Below are 15,260 nucleotides of genomic sequence, written 5' to 3'. Positions count from 1 at the left end.
AGGTAATCTGTCCTATAGTATTTGGGTGCGCCCACAATACCTCTCAGGACTATGTTCTGGAAATTCGTATTTTATTTATGTTACTCGTTGCAGAACATCCCCATAATTGAACTCCGTATGTCCATATAGGTTTCAGTATTTGCTTATATAATAGCAATTTATTATATACTGATAATTGCGATTTTATTCCAGATTAGCCAGTACATTTTCCTATATTTCAATTCCAGTTCTTTTCTTTTCCTCTTTATATGTTCCTTCCAACGAAGTTTTGTATCAAAATTCATTCCGAGATATTAAGCGTTGTTGCTATATGGATCAACAAAATAACTGTTATAAAATATTAATTATTTTAACATTATAGAAAAACTAAAAGATATATTACAGAAGTAATTAAAATTACAATTGAGCATACAGTTATAATAGCTTGCAGGTTAGGGTTTCCAACTCTTTTCAATACCACCTATGAGTTAGACTTTTAGATGCGTTTGTAGTTGTATCCCCTGGAGGCCTAATTCACCTAATTAACAATTGTATATCCAAGTAATAAATTTCATAAGAGAGCATATTTACCTTTTACGCTTTTTTATTTCTTCTGTTTTTCGGTACTGTATTTCCTTCGATTATTGTGTTCTTTCTCTCCTGACACATTTTAATCAAATACTCATGTATATTCTGAACAATTACACACACTTTGCACTCTACAATAGCATTTCCTACAGTTATCATATATTAATAATATACTCGCCTTTATGTGTTTCCAATATCATCATCCTGTCTTAGCCATTGGCAGCATTGAATCATATCATATTGAGAAAGTGAATTGAAGTGAATAACTAAGCAGTTAATTTCCAATCAATCTAGCATTTATTCACAATTCCATCGTTTGTCAATTTCTTCTTCAATGTGTCTGATCTCGTTCATCCAAACCGAAGGTAATCATTAATCATTCCTGTTTCCAGCATGAAGTACAATATATCTGCAATGAATTATTAATAAATGTTATGCCTAATAAAACCTAATCAATTGTTATTCCAACGTATACCTTTTTTCATTAACTTTTGTTGTCATAACACTATATTTTATATTTTTATTATCATTTTGCCATGAGTGATCATAGGGTGTATTGGTCCTGTTCTGAAATATCCAAGTCTCATCTAAATACATAAATAGAAATAATAAGTCTTTCATTATTTTATTATATGTTTTTAAAAATTGTATTCTTTTAAAAGCAATATCCGGAAGTTCCATTGCAGCTCTTCGATACTTTTCAGACTAACAATTTCCTTTGAAATAATTGTATTTAATTTTGTTTGTATTGAAAAACTTATTTGTAAATATTTCATATATTTAATCTCTGAAAGAGCTAATATCAATTTAATTTTATATATTTTTAATTTTTTGAGATATTCCAGTGACCGTGTCCATATTAATATTCAGTGCAGCTGCAACACGCTAAAAATATTTTCAATAAAAATCGCAGTAGATAAATATTTAACTGTAACTGTAAAAAGCTTACTTCTCTAACGAATTTTACTGGCAAGAGGGGGCTTCCATTATCTCGTTGCTGTTCAAGGTAATTGATTAGAGACGACATCTATTCTGTTTGACTTCGGAATTTTCAATCAAAATAATAATAAGCAGCGATTCGAAATTTATCAAAACAAGCATTGAAATAACGTTTTCCGGTTTATAACTTCTAATCATTATTGTTTTGAAGAATTTTGCGTACGTTTGGCAACCGGGCGGCTTTGGCAGGTTAGTTCGGTTACACGTTCGTACTTGTCCGACAGCATTCTGTCTCTTTTTAGTGAAGTGAGAAAGAAAATATTGTCTGATTCTAAAACGAATTTACAAATTTCGACAGGCAATTCATTAGATCTTGATGACGTATGTACAAAATAACTTTTTACTATAGAATTATCATAAAGTAGTCTTTCAAAAATAGTCTATTGTAACTTTTTCAAAAACTCATTGTGGCTCAACACCTTATTAATAAATAAATATCGTGTATATATGTAGTGTTCATATTATTTTGTCCATTTCTTGAACGTGTATATTACTTTATACATTCTTTGTATATGTAAAAAACATATTATCATATACACGTGTAAAAATTATAATGTTAACCTGCTAGCATATTCAAACGAGCATGAAGTAGGACGTACTAATTTGGACTAAACACATTTAACGCGCTAATATGCCACAGATGCTGCTTTTCATCTTCATTCAGACGCTCGCCCATTTACCCGTATCAGTCTAACATAATGCTTAGCAGTTTAGGGTCTCAGGGTCCCATATGGCATCTTAGTGCCTCCTTGATTGATGAGTCCCTCATATAACCGTCCGAAAATAACCAAGCGATATTTTTCTGCAAGCGTACGGTATAATGCCTCAGCGGCACGTCAGTATAATTGGTCATTTATCGTTGTATTAGTCAATTGTAATTTGAATTTTTTTCTAAGAACAATTTTAATATACGAGAAATTTTATAAATTCCCACCGGATGAATATTGCAGAATGTTAGATCAGTAGGAAAGTTCTCTCGGTTTTGTATATTATTTTTCTTTATATGGTTTAACATCAATCATAGTTTATATTCACAGGATAGATTATGAGGAAATGTATAGTGTTGTTTGTTTAGCTTAGCATTAATCTTCTATTTAAACTATTAGTAACTATCTTAAGTTTACCAAGAAGTAATGTGGTGCTGAAGAATTAAAATGCATTCAACGATTCGAAAATAAATTAGTGTTGATACATTTATTTAGAATTCTGGACCTATTATATTAGGTTGTCTGAAGATTTTTCAAGGATTCTACAGACGCATGCCTATGATCCTATATTAATTGTAAACACGTTTTTATTTGTTTCATATTTTATCACTCTGTGTTGGTAAATTGTCAATAATTCAGTCACTTTCACGATCAGAATCACTGTTGAAGTCAATAACCAAATCGTTAATTCTAAACTATCGAATACTTGTTCAGAATTCCACTATTTGTGAATTTATTCTTCTGACTGCCTGATGGAATTCTTTCTAAAATAATTTTTTTAGGCTTGTTTCTAAAAACACTAAGTTATATAAATAGAAATAATAAGTCTTCCTTAATTTTATTACATGCTTTTAAAAATTCTATTATTTTAAAAGCAATGTCTTAAAGTTCTTGCAGGCCTCTTCGTGGGTTATCTTTACACCTTTTAAATCCTATATTTCCCAACAGTGTACGAAGGAATGATTTATATACCTCAAAGAGCTACATATCTCTAAGTTTTATATGGATACTTCCCTCACTAACAGTTTTCTCTGAAATGATTGTGTTATAATATATACGTGGAAACAATTAATTGCAGCTTTTTATACATTTCATAAATTTGATCTCAAATAGCGCTAACATCAAGGTGATTTTGATTCGTCATCCTCTTTGTATTATGCCGCTCTCTGTATTCACTGACTCTCAGTACTTACATAAAATGGAGCTGCAACACCCTAAAATATACTCTCAATAAAAGTATAACAACTTAATAATATAATATATAATATAATAATACAATATTACCTTTCTAAAGCATTTTACTGGCAAGTGGGTATCCCTATTATCTCTTTCGTGTTCAAAGTAACTAATTACAAAAGCAAGTAGACACACTGTAAGTTCCTGATTCTGATTATTTAATCATTTTAGCATTTTTAATCATAGTAATCACCAATATCAAACAGCAGTTAGAAATTTCTCAAAACAAGCGCCAGAACAACGTTTGCGGGTTTGTAACCTTAAGTTATTAATATTTTGAATAATTTTGCAGACTTTTATCGATTGATTCGGTTACATGTTCTATTACGAATCATCGGGTAATATACCACTTATGGCCTGTCCCTGGTAATTTATACCCACTAGTCGCAGTAATCTTTAACATGTTCCGACTCATCAGGTAACATTCTGAGTACAATGAGAAGGAAAGATCCGCTCTGAGTTTTAAACGAATTTTGTATTTTTACAAACTAAATTTGACAATACATTCGACTTCATATATGACGTACATTCGCTGTTTTATTGGAAGGACTATACTTATGGTGATTGTGTTTTATCATATTCCAATTGTCGGTTTTGGTTTTAACGAGTTAAAACTGGTAATTTTGATGCAAATGGTAAATAACAGCCTGGGCAACCAAATAAGTTCGAAAGCAATGAATTGCAAAACTTAGCGGCCGAAACTTAAGCTCAAATTCCCATTATATGACAGGGATTCTAAAGGAGGGAAAGTAATTACCACTTGAATTGACTGAAAATGTCATTTTGAAGCTTTTTAACATTGTGGTAATCGTGTTTGTGTCAGGAAAAAAATGATTACTACACAGTTACGAAATGCTAAAAAGTATATTTTCGCACTAATCCAAAATCGATCTTTCGTTTTTCAATAAATACCTGTTTTAAAATGAGAAAACGATTAGATTACATGCACCTAATATATGATGACGTAATACACCAGATCTAGCAATGTAATTATTTTAACAGTCAGAATCTTAACCATCATACTACATAAAATATAGTTAAAAAGTGATATATTAGAAATCTGAAATATTCCTAAAAATCCCAAAACCGAATTTCCGTATAAACGTAAATAACTAATACACGAAGATAACATAAAATTGCCATTAAAACCTGAAAACAAAAAAGTTTGGTACGAAAGAGAAAAGAAACTTTCTCTTTTTCCTTAAACTTTCCTCCTTTTTTCTTGGGACGTAGATAATAACAAAATACATTTAAACAGAGAAGAGTTTTAACATTATCCTGTAACCTGAACTGGTTTATGTTAATTGTAAATTGCCTTGTATTATATATATATATATATATATATATATATATATATATATATATATATATATATATATATATGATATATCTCTGAAGAAAACGAAAAAAAAAATATATATATATATACATATAAATGTATATATATATATATATATATATATATATACATATATATATATATATATATATAAATAAATATATATATATATATATATATATATATATATATATATATATAAATATATATATATATATATATATATATATATATATATAAATATATATATATATATATATATATATATATATATATATATATAAATATATATATATATATATATATATATATATATATATATATAAATATATATATATATATATATATATATATATATATATATATATATATATAAATATATATATATATATATAAATATATATATATATATATATATATATATATATATATATATATTTATATATATATATTTATATATATAAATATATATTTATTTATATATATATATTTTTTTTTCGTTTTCTTCAGAGATATATCATATATATCATATATATATATAAGGGCTATAAATGTAGCAAAAAAGTCGGAAGAGAAGGAAGAAATTGATTTTTTGCTTCTAGGTTTATACTAAAAGATATATAAATTTTTATAATAATAATATTGATTGCAATATTTCTTCTTATATATTGATAGTTTCTTTCTCAATGCTCGGCCCAAATGCATGAACTGCAGTAGCTAGCGGTGCTTTCATGATAATTTTGTCTAGTTTAAGTCCTTCATCTTTCATCAAATATTTTCAGTTCGTTAAGGCATTATTTGTAATTGCATCAGGAAAAGAAAAGAAGTGAAAATATGTAATTTTTTTGTCAAGCTTAACCTATTTATGTCAACCATTTTGCAAAACTCAATATATTTACCTCTTGTTGAAATTAATATTATTGAAACAAACATAATTCAGTAACAAAAATATTTTATTTTACATATGGAATAAATGAAATAAAATTAAAGGATAAAAACTGTATGCCTGTTGTATTCAACAATACAAATATTGCCAATTGCAACAAATATATACAGTGATGTTTAATAAAAGGGGTATCATATTTGTACATCCAGTATTCTAAAGAATTTTAATTAAATATTCTTACAATAGACGACGAAGAGCCTTTACGTTTCTGTTTCCAATTTCTCATCGTATGATGTCGTCTGATTTGGAGTTTTCAGTTTTGTCGTTGCCAAAAGAACAAAAAAACAATTAGAAAACTATTTCCGATTATATCAAAGATATCTTTTTTCAAAGGCCTGAATACTCGAAAAAAAATCCAATTTATAAGATGAACAGATTGTTTTGTTGGAAAGTGTTCGAAAGCTTAAAAATTTTCAAGAGTTTAATTTTTTAAGAGTTATAATAGAGTTATAAGAGAAATGTAATAAGAAGAATTTGATATGTATTCTTGAATTCACAAAAAATTCACAAAGCCTAAAATATCAGTTGTTCAAATTAAATTCAATTTTAAATTCAACTAAATTTACTGTTTATTGTTTTTAGTTTATATATTAGACCTAAAAGGAAAAAGTGAAAATAAAACATGTAGGGTAACAAATATTTATTTTTTATTTATCTATATATTAAAACGCACGCAATCGTGTTTATTTCGCTTGGTCATCTTCAAACACTGCTCCGAATCCTCAACTTGTCCTTGTTTCTGGCCAAAAGTGAGCTCGCGCGACATCCACTTTACACAAAGCCCAAATATTCGGGAATGATATGATGTAATTTAGGGTAATTCAGTGGATTTTTTAAATGTTTTCGTCGGTAACCTCCTTTGGGCGTCGACTGCGTTCACTGTGTTCGGTGCTCATTTCAAAATCATTTTGTGGATTTTTGGTATGTGCTCGTCGGCATGATCTTTTTTGCTCAACTGTATTCATCGTATTCGCGTCCTCATTTTTTTCACAACAAAACTTCACTTAAAATGCTATAATTCACAGACTAATGATCCGTCAGCTGTCGAATTTATACATGCATCTGTTGAGGGTTAGGGCTAACTAAAGAACATATGGATTTAATAGCGCCATTTATGTATCAGGCCGTGACTTTTTAACTGATCTGTAACTACTACTAGGTTCTAATCCAAAATGGCCACTATAGTTCATTAGCTTCTACCTCTCACTTACTTGTAAATGGCAAATTGATAAAATCAGGCGGAAACTACCGAAGTTTATCGAATATCGGTTATGATTCTCCAAAAATAATTACTACTATAACATTCAATTTACATAAGTATTTGTCGACACTACAAAATTCTTCAAAACATTTAATTAATAAAACTTTAATTTAATTAATTAAACAAAACGCAGAATTTATATTGATTCTGTAGTCATCTCATTTTTTAATCGCTCCTATAACTGTTAGATTTTTAGTCTGAATACAGTAAGGTGTTCTTATTTTTCCTTGGATCTTCATCACTGCACGTTACTACTTTCTAATACATCGATGAAATCAAGTATATTGGTCCATCATGAAAGTGATGTCTTTTACGATACCAGCAAAACATTGTGCAAAATTAATGTTCATAATCTTCTTCCGAAGCAATCAAATATGTTTTCACTAACGCGCTTTCTTACAGGAACTAACAATGAAAAATTATTTAGCAGGAAACAGTTTTAGACACGACTTCCGAAGATTGCGTACCGTTGCCGAATGGCACCATGTATCAAGTACCGTAATACTAAAGTACTTTTAAATAAGGTGCCTTTAAAATATCACTGATTATTTTTAGTGCTTATGCAGACCTCCGCGACAACGAAATTTATCGTGATGTAAATTGAAAGTTTCTGTTCGTTCGGTAACCAATCGTAATAGCATCTTCAGGTTGTTGTTGCTTTTTTATTGACTTGATAGGTGACATTATGTGTTGTTGTTGTTGGTTATTTTGTGCTAAGTAAGTTTGATAACCGTTGGTAGCGAGTTATATAATTCTAAATTATATATATATATATATATATATATATATATATATATATATATATATATATATATATATAATGGGTCATACTTTTAACACATTTTAACAATTAAATAAAAATATATAAAATAGGCTTTTCAATTAATATATTATTGGGTAATCAGATTTAATTCGTTACGTGTAAAAAGAAAAACAACTATTCTTTGTGATAATAAAATTAATTCTATTAAAACTATTGTCTATTATTGCATATAATTTTCTTTGGAAGCAGATGAAATCGACTATAAAAGACAATATTTCCAAAGCAATTTTGGACAGAAACTAAATGGAAACAGATCACATAAACACAGGTTGATCAATAATATCATACATTTTCCACTAACTTAACAACATGTGTTGCAATTAATTGTTGTTAGGCCAATCAGCTGTAATAGTTTTATCAGATTTTAACAGCTAAATATGAATCTTTAATACTATAATAATATAGCACAATATCTTACCTATCACTTCTATTATATAATGCATTATTGATTTTCTTTTTTTTTCGAGTTAGTTCAATGAGTTTTAGATGTTTACGTACAGTTTTTTTATTGCCACTTCAGTTTAATGTAAAATATCTTATATAAATCGAGTAAATATATCGTATACGGCGAATTTATTCAACATAATGAATAGCAAGTTCTAAAATAATAAAGTACAGAACACAAATATATGTAGAGAATATAAAAAATATGTAATGAAATTATGAAATGAAAACTATAAGAAACTAGCTGACCATAGCTGAGATTCAATATATGTTGTATTACCTTATTAGCTGTATAATTGTTTAGTATTATTATTAATTTTAGCCAAATGCACCTATGTACTTTAGTTTTTATCAAGTCATACGAATGTCAGAGATAACCTTGGAAATGCTTGAGTTCAAATCATCAGAGCACTGTTGTATTAGCGAATTGTGGTTATTGTTCCAAGATCGACGGGTCACCACCGACCTGTTCGATCTTATCTAAACGCAAAAGGTTCATAGGTAACTCCTACGTTTGGCCTTCAGCTTTGTCGCCTCCGACCTGAATTCGAAGGAGGGGTTCTTGCTGAGTCGTGTTATATCTCACTTGAGAAATTCGCATTATATGTGCCTCCAAACCTTTTGTAAGCCATTAGTGAGAATAAAGTCATTCTCTCTGATATTATGAACTCGGTTTAAGTTGGTATTTTACTGGTGGTATTTTATAATTAACACTCTACACCACAGAAAAATCAAAAAAGAATAATCAGTACGAAACATACAAACAAGTATTTTCAAATCCGAAGGTATGAATGAATGAACTAAAGGTTTTTTCGTTTTGTAATCAAAAATTCAAAATCAATTAAAAAGGAATAATGCAAAAATGGCGACATTTTACTTTTAATATGGAATTTTAGTAAACAACTAAAAAAAATTACGTTTCACTGAATTATATCACTTTCATTGAATCATACACAATTCATTCCAATTTTATTCGGTTTATTTGTGTATTAATTTGTTTAGTCTATTTAATAGAATTATTTAATTAAAAAAAAACGTGAAGTTGATTAAATTAAGTGCTTTTACGCTCAGACTTTTTTCTGATAATAACGAATGCAGCAAAAAAAAATTATCCAATTTGATGCAGAAGTTATGAAGTTAAGTTATGCGCCTATATACATTTCGTCGATTCATTTAATTTTTTTTTCATTTCATAAAAGAGAAATTTAATTGTAAGATATATTGAATAATAAAACTAGTAATGTTAAAATGTATAATCTGGAATTTGTTAAAATGTATCGAGCACCATTCCTAGCTCTAATCCTGGGTAAAGTTAAATTGCCTTTTGAGATATTTAAGAGTTTGGTTACTGGTTAATCGACAAAATTAACTAATTACAAACAATTAAGGGCCCCAATAAAATGTTAGTTCGCTGTAGAGTTTCATATTAGATATTATATCTAATCTAAGTAATCCAAACAGATAGTAAAAACATAAATAAGATATACAAAACATTCTCAATTTATTATATCGCTATACTTAATATTCTATATAAAAAAATTAAGTGTACAAATAAGTTCTTCACATTTAACAAAAGAAATATAACGTAATCTTAAAGTATTAGCAATTTTATATCAGCAATGCATATGCTTTTTGACCGTCTTCAAAAAAGGAGGAGATTCTATGTTCGGATGTGTATTTTTTTATTTCTTTAATGTATATTCACCGATTTCTCCGTCACTTATAGACCGATTTTCAAAATTCTTTTTTTATTCGAAAGAGCGCATTTCCAAGGTGGTCCCGTTGGAACCAAGTCAGGATCTGATAGGGGGAAATCGAGGTAAAACCTTAAATTCTACAGGCACGTAAGTCATGATAAGTAATGAGCAATACTTTTTACTCAATACATTTCGCCAATTTTTCTGAATGAAGCCCTGAAAACTTGTTTATTAACTCTACATTAAACTAAAATTAAATGAAATAATAACCAATTAAAAACGATGTTTATATTTAGCTGATAATACAGGAATCTGTGAAATTATTCAGGGTCAGACCGACAATTCAACGGGTTCTTAGGTTAAATCCTCTTAGGAAGGAAACGGAAAGGATAAACAGAAGTATCTCTACCCGGCCAGGGATCAGAACGTGCAATTTATCTTCTAGTTTAGGAACTAAATAGTTCCGGCAGATCTTTATTCTAATTTTATAGTCATCCCCTTTAAAGTTAGTTTTGACTTTGACTCATTCAATGAACTGTTATTCTCTCTTTGTGTTATGAATTAACTTAACTGTGTCGTGTAGTAATAACTGTTTAATATTTAAATTGCCAGCCAATTTAAATGGCAAACATTTTATAGAACTAGGTATGGAAACTTTGGTTACAACTGAATGTCCAGAGACATTGTTTTGGTTAATTGCTTTGTGATTAATTAAATTATAAAACTTCCACCGGATCAAACTGTTAACAATGAATAGATTTTGTTATGCGTCGTCTGCTTGAATGTATATGTTAGCACAGCATTTCTTATTTGTGATTTATTACAACCTAGGCTCTTCTGATTAAATTGAACAAGTTTTCGTGACTATCCAATAGCTCTAATTCGATAACTGTTTAATGAGTGGAAAAAGCATTGGAATATTTGCATTTTGTTCCAAAGAGGGTTGCTTTGAAGGAAACGAAGTTCCTTTTATTCAAACCACACATTCCAATATGCCACAATGTTTGTAATTGACTTTTCATCATTACAGTTTCAGCATCTGCATTCGGTTTTAACAGTTCGTGATATAATAAGTTCATGAATGTTCTGCGTTGGTGTCGATGTGGATAGCTCTCCTAGACTCGTTGAAAATTGTCGTGCCAACAGAAGACTCTGGCTCGCAATGAAACCGCAATGTTGAAGCGGTTTAAAATGACATTTTCAGCCAATTCATGTGGCAGCCATTTTCTCTGCCTTTTGGATCTGTTTTTTTCGACTGTATATATACGTTTGGAAACAGTTGATTAATCAACTGCTAAGCTGTCTGAAGAGTTTGAGCTGGATTGTTACCTAATAGGTTTTGGAATTGTTTTCGTACTATTTTGGTGCTACAGATTGTTTTTTATCATTGAGATGAACTCTCAAGACTCTTATGCCTTGTTTCTTCCATCTTGGTCTCTGGTGCAATAATGGTTATGTATTAACATTGCTGTTTTTTTCTATTAAATGATCTGCACTACCTAAATGGTTTGTTTCTTTTGAATCTGCGCTCTGTTCTAGTGTTATCCAAGAGTTATTATTATACACTTCGATACTGAAATGAGAATGAAGACTCTTCTCAAGTCTCCTTGCGATTCGGTATATCGGTAAAGGTTTTCGGTATATCAATTCTCTAGTACCTGAGTGCACCTACAATATTTCTCAGATCTTTATTCGGGAAAGCTTGCATTATATTACTTTTTCCATATATAACATATTTGCATCGAGTTTGTTATAATATAGGAATTTATTATCTACCGATAATTATGATTCTGATTCCAGCGAAGTTTGGCATTAAGATTCAATCCGAAACATTTTAAAATGAAAATAAAATCTCCATTATCAATTGCTAAACTTTCATTCAATTTTCACTCTTACATTTTTACAATATATAAAGGGATATAATAAAATCTTCCATTATAGCTCTGATATTTCTATTTTAATGCTTCTATCATCTAGAGATTGATTCTTTCTTCTTGCTTCATTCATTTGTTTGTCCATGGTTGCCTTAGAATCATTAGAATCGATTATTTTATAAAAATAGTGAGTTTTCAATGAAGTATATACTTAACTTATAGCTCTTTATTAAAAATTTAGGTAGTTTAGTCTACATTCTACATTCATTTACATTTTTAAATGCCTAATGTTATATTTTAATAATGCTGAAATGAAAAGATAGTTAAAGATCTGTTTTTTAGCATTTTATGAAAAAATATAATATTCGGTTGTTCTTTCTAACAATATATTACTCGTAAAGGTTGTCATTAAGCGTCAATTTCACTACCTTTTATTTCATTAGAGAATACATAATGATTTATACTTCAAATATGCCGGATTTGATATCAAATAGTGTTTTAATCGTGCCTATTACCATATTTTAATTATAATTTCGCGAATTTAAAATGTAATGTGCTGCCGAAAGCCGTAGTTGGAGATATTATATTATAGGAGAAATGACTAATTCAACAATCGACGTATTAAATCGTATTATTTACTGCAAAAATTTTATTAATTATTGGGCGTTCACTTATCAATAGCACGTAGAAACCTTTCGAATGATTTTGGTATCCGTTTATTAGTGGAGATTCGAATCTTACAGCTGACAATATTTTTCATAACAGTTATTTTCAATACAATATACAATATATTTTAGAGCCTTAACATATTTTACCAACTTGACTTTATTAGGGTACTGCACTTACTGTTTAACGTGGTTTTGAACCACGGTCCTCGGCGTTAAGCTTACCGAGTGGCGATTGCCCTAACAATACAAGAAAACATCCGGTCTTACCCAACCTAGTTGCCCGAGTGATTGGGATCATTTTCTTTGTTGGATTTTGAACGCTTGCCTTTTGGACAATCACAATTAAAAACAATCAGGAACATAAGTTCACAACCATGCCCAGTAGTCTGTCCTATCGTCTTGAATACTAAGCCAAGCCAAGTGGTTATTTTCAATTTTATTTAAAATAATTTTTTTTACAAAAAACTAAGAAATAACTCCAACACTTAATATAAGGTATAAAGAGTCCTAAATTGGGCGAAATATTAGATATATATTTATTTATATACCGATATTTTCGTTAAAGCAATATGATCGTGGTGAACAAATTAGAAGCTGTAAATGGACGCCCATTCATTGAACTGAAATACCCCGCTATTTTAACTAATTAAATATGTTTGCAACGTTTGTCATTGTACATTCTAATACTGATAGGACTAATCACAAAGCGTACTGCAAAGCAAACATCCCGTGATAATGCGCCTTTACAGTAAAACAGCTATTGCAGATATAAAACCAGGAAAAATAAATAGCCCACTTCCTCAAAATGATATTTATCTTTTGTTTCAGGGCAAGTTCGTTTATCACTGCGAAAACGTACTGCATTTTTGCTTTTGACGTGCATTGTTTAATTTAATTTGGCGTGGGAATTCATGTCTTAGCTACGCGCAGTTCTAGCAAATTAAATATTTTTCATTGTATCATCTAAGATTTATTTTTCATATACACCTACAGAGCAATTTGAATTAATATTGTTTCAAATATTGTGAATTCAGATTAGTAAATATGATTATTTATCGAATTATAAATAAAATATTTAATTTTGGTTTAGTTAAATAATTATACAAAATAAACTGGTTTTACGACCGAAATTACAATACAAAATTATTTCAGGCAATTAAGTTTACCTCTCTTGTTTTTATTCGTTATGGGAACATGAGCAACATTGTTGATTCTTCAAATTTAACTATTTATTAAATTCTTAAATAAAACACAGATTATATATTTGACCTCTATAGGCTTATTTTCATTTCCGACCTGTAATATCTAATATTATAAATATAGTAGCATATATCTACTATAAAAAATATAGTAGCAGATATTACAATATTATGTTAAAAGTTATTGTTTTATGATTAAGTAAACCAATTGTTTGTCCATTTAAGTCGATGGAATATGACTATTGTTCACAATAGCGTATTGAAAATGATGTTAATTCTAGCCATACGGCATCGATCTGAACTGATCTGAAGCGCAAAGTCTGGCAAATACCGTGGTTGTACAAAAAGTTTTAACTGGAATTTTAATAATATTAGTACCTGTTTGTGATTGCGCTTCCGTCACTGGTAATTGCTGAATATTTTTGCTATTCTTACAGTATGCTAAGTTAATTGTTAATCTTATCGAATGTTAAATATGAATTCCGACTTGGATGATTTCATGAGATTATTCATTTCTTATTATTATCAGTAGATGTATCTTCTTTCCCTCATTCATTTACTTAAAACTAAATTATTTACATAATCTTTGAATACTATTTGGTAATTTAGGTGCTACCTAGAGTAATGATGTAGTTGATCGTCACTTTTTGACTGTCGAGTTTCTGAGATTTCTGGCCGAAACTTCGAACCAAATAATTTGCCCATTAAGCCTATTTTGGAATAACTAATACACCATTAAAATAGCTTTGTAGAGATCGAAATAAAGATCTTTAAAACTTCCCGATAATTTGTCAATATATATATATATATATATATATATATATATATATATATATATATATATATATATATATATATATATATATATATATATTAACTGAATATAGAACAGGAAGCGGATTTGACTAGACGTTTAAGATCTAGATAGTAAAATTAATAAATTAATAAGAATTTAATATCTGGAAAAAAAGTATATATATAAAAACGCGCTGTTGAAAGGTATAAAAACAAATTATATAGTTAAAATTAGTTGGTAAATATTAGTAATGGTTTGTATTAAACAACGAATGTACTTATTATGTATCAGCATTAATTTGCTATATTAAAAGTCGCCCAATCCATTCGATCGATTTCAAGGTAGGTCGAACATACCTAATCTGTTGGTGCTGTTAATTAGTTAGCACATTAATGTTAGGTAATTTTCTTCTTTTAAGAAATTTATAGGTATATAAATGCGAATCATCTGTAGTACTTGGATAATACTATAATAAATGTTTTAGCAGTTACTAGGTTGTTTACTACAAGTTTTAAATTTATTATTTTATTGTTTATTATAAACTTTCTGTATTTGTTTAAGTATAGTATACTTGTTTCATCCTTGCACTGTCTATGAAAAAATTTGTTGAATTTTTTTTCAGGGCTTTTATTAATAGGCAGAGATCAGAACCAGCTATATCTCCGAATAAAGTAGATGTTATAACAATTAGTTAATGGATTTGT

The 15,260-nt window shown here is 28.9% G+C and overlaps 1 protein-coding gene across 3 annotated transcripts in view; it reads left to right on the top strand.

Moving 5' to 3' along the window:
* Positions 1-15,260, top strand: part of btsz (bitesize) — a 236,261-nt gene that overhangs the window by 9,186 nt on the left and 211,815 nt on the right. The window lies entirely within an intron of this gene.

The sequence above is a fragment of the Rhynchophorus ferrugineus genome, unplaced genomic scaffold (assembly GCF_030347505.1).
Source record: "Rhynchophorus ferrugineus isolate W39M unplaced genomic scaffold, kcgeb_rfMv2 rfM4, whole genome shotgun sequence".
NCBI classification, from domain to species: domain Eukaryota; kingdom Metazoa; phylum Arthropoda; class Insecta; order Coleoptera; family Curculionidae; genus Rhynchophorus; species Rhynchophorus ferrugineus.
Note: the sequence above shows the minus strand (reverse complement) of the source record. Positions and strands in the feature narration are given on the sequence as shown.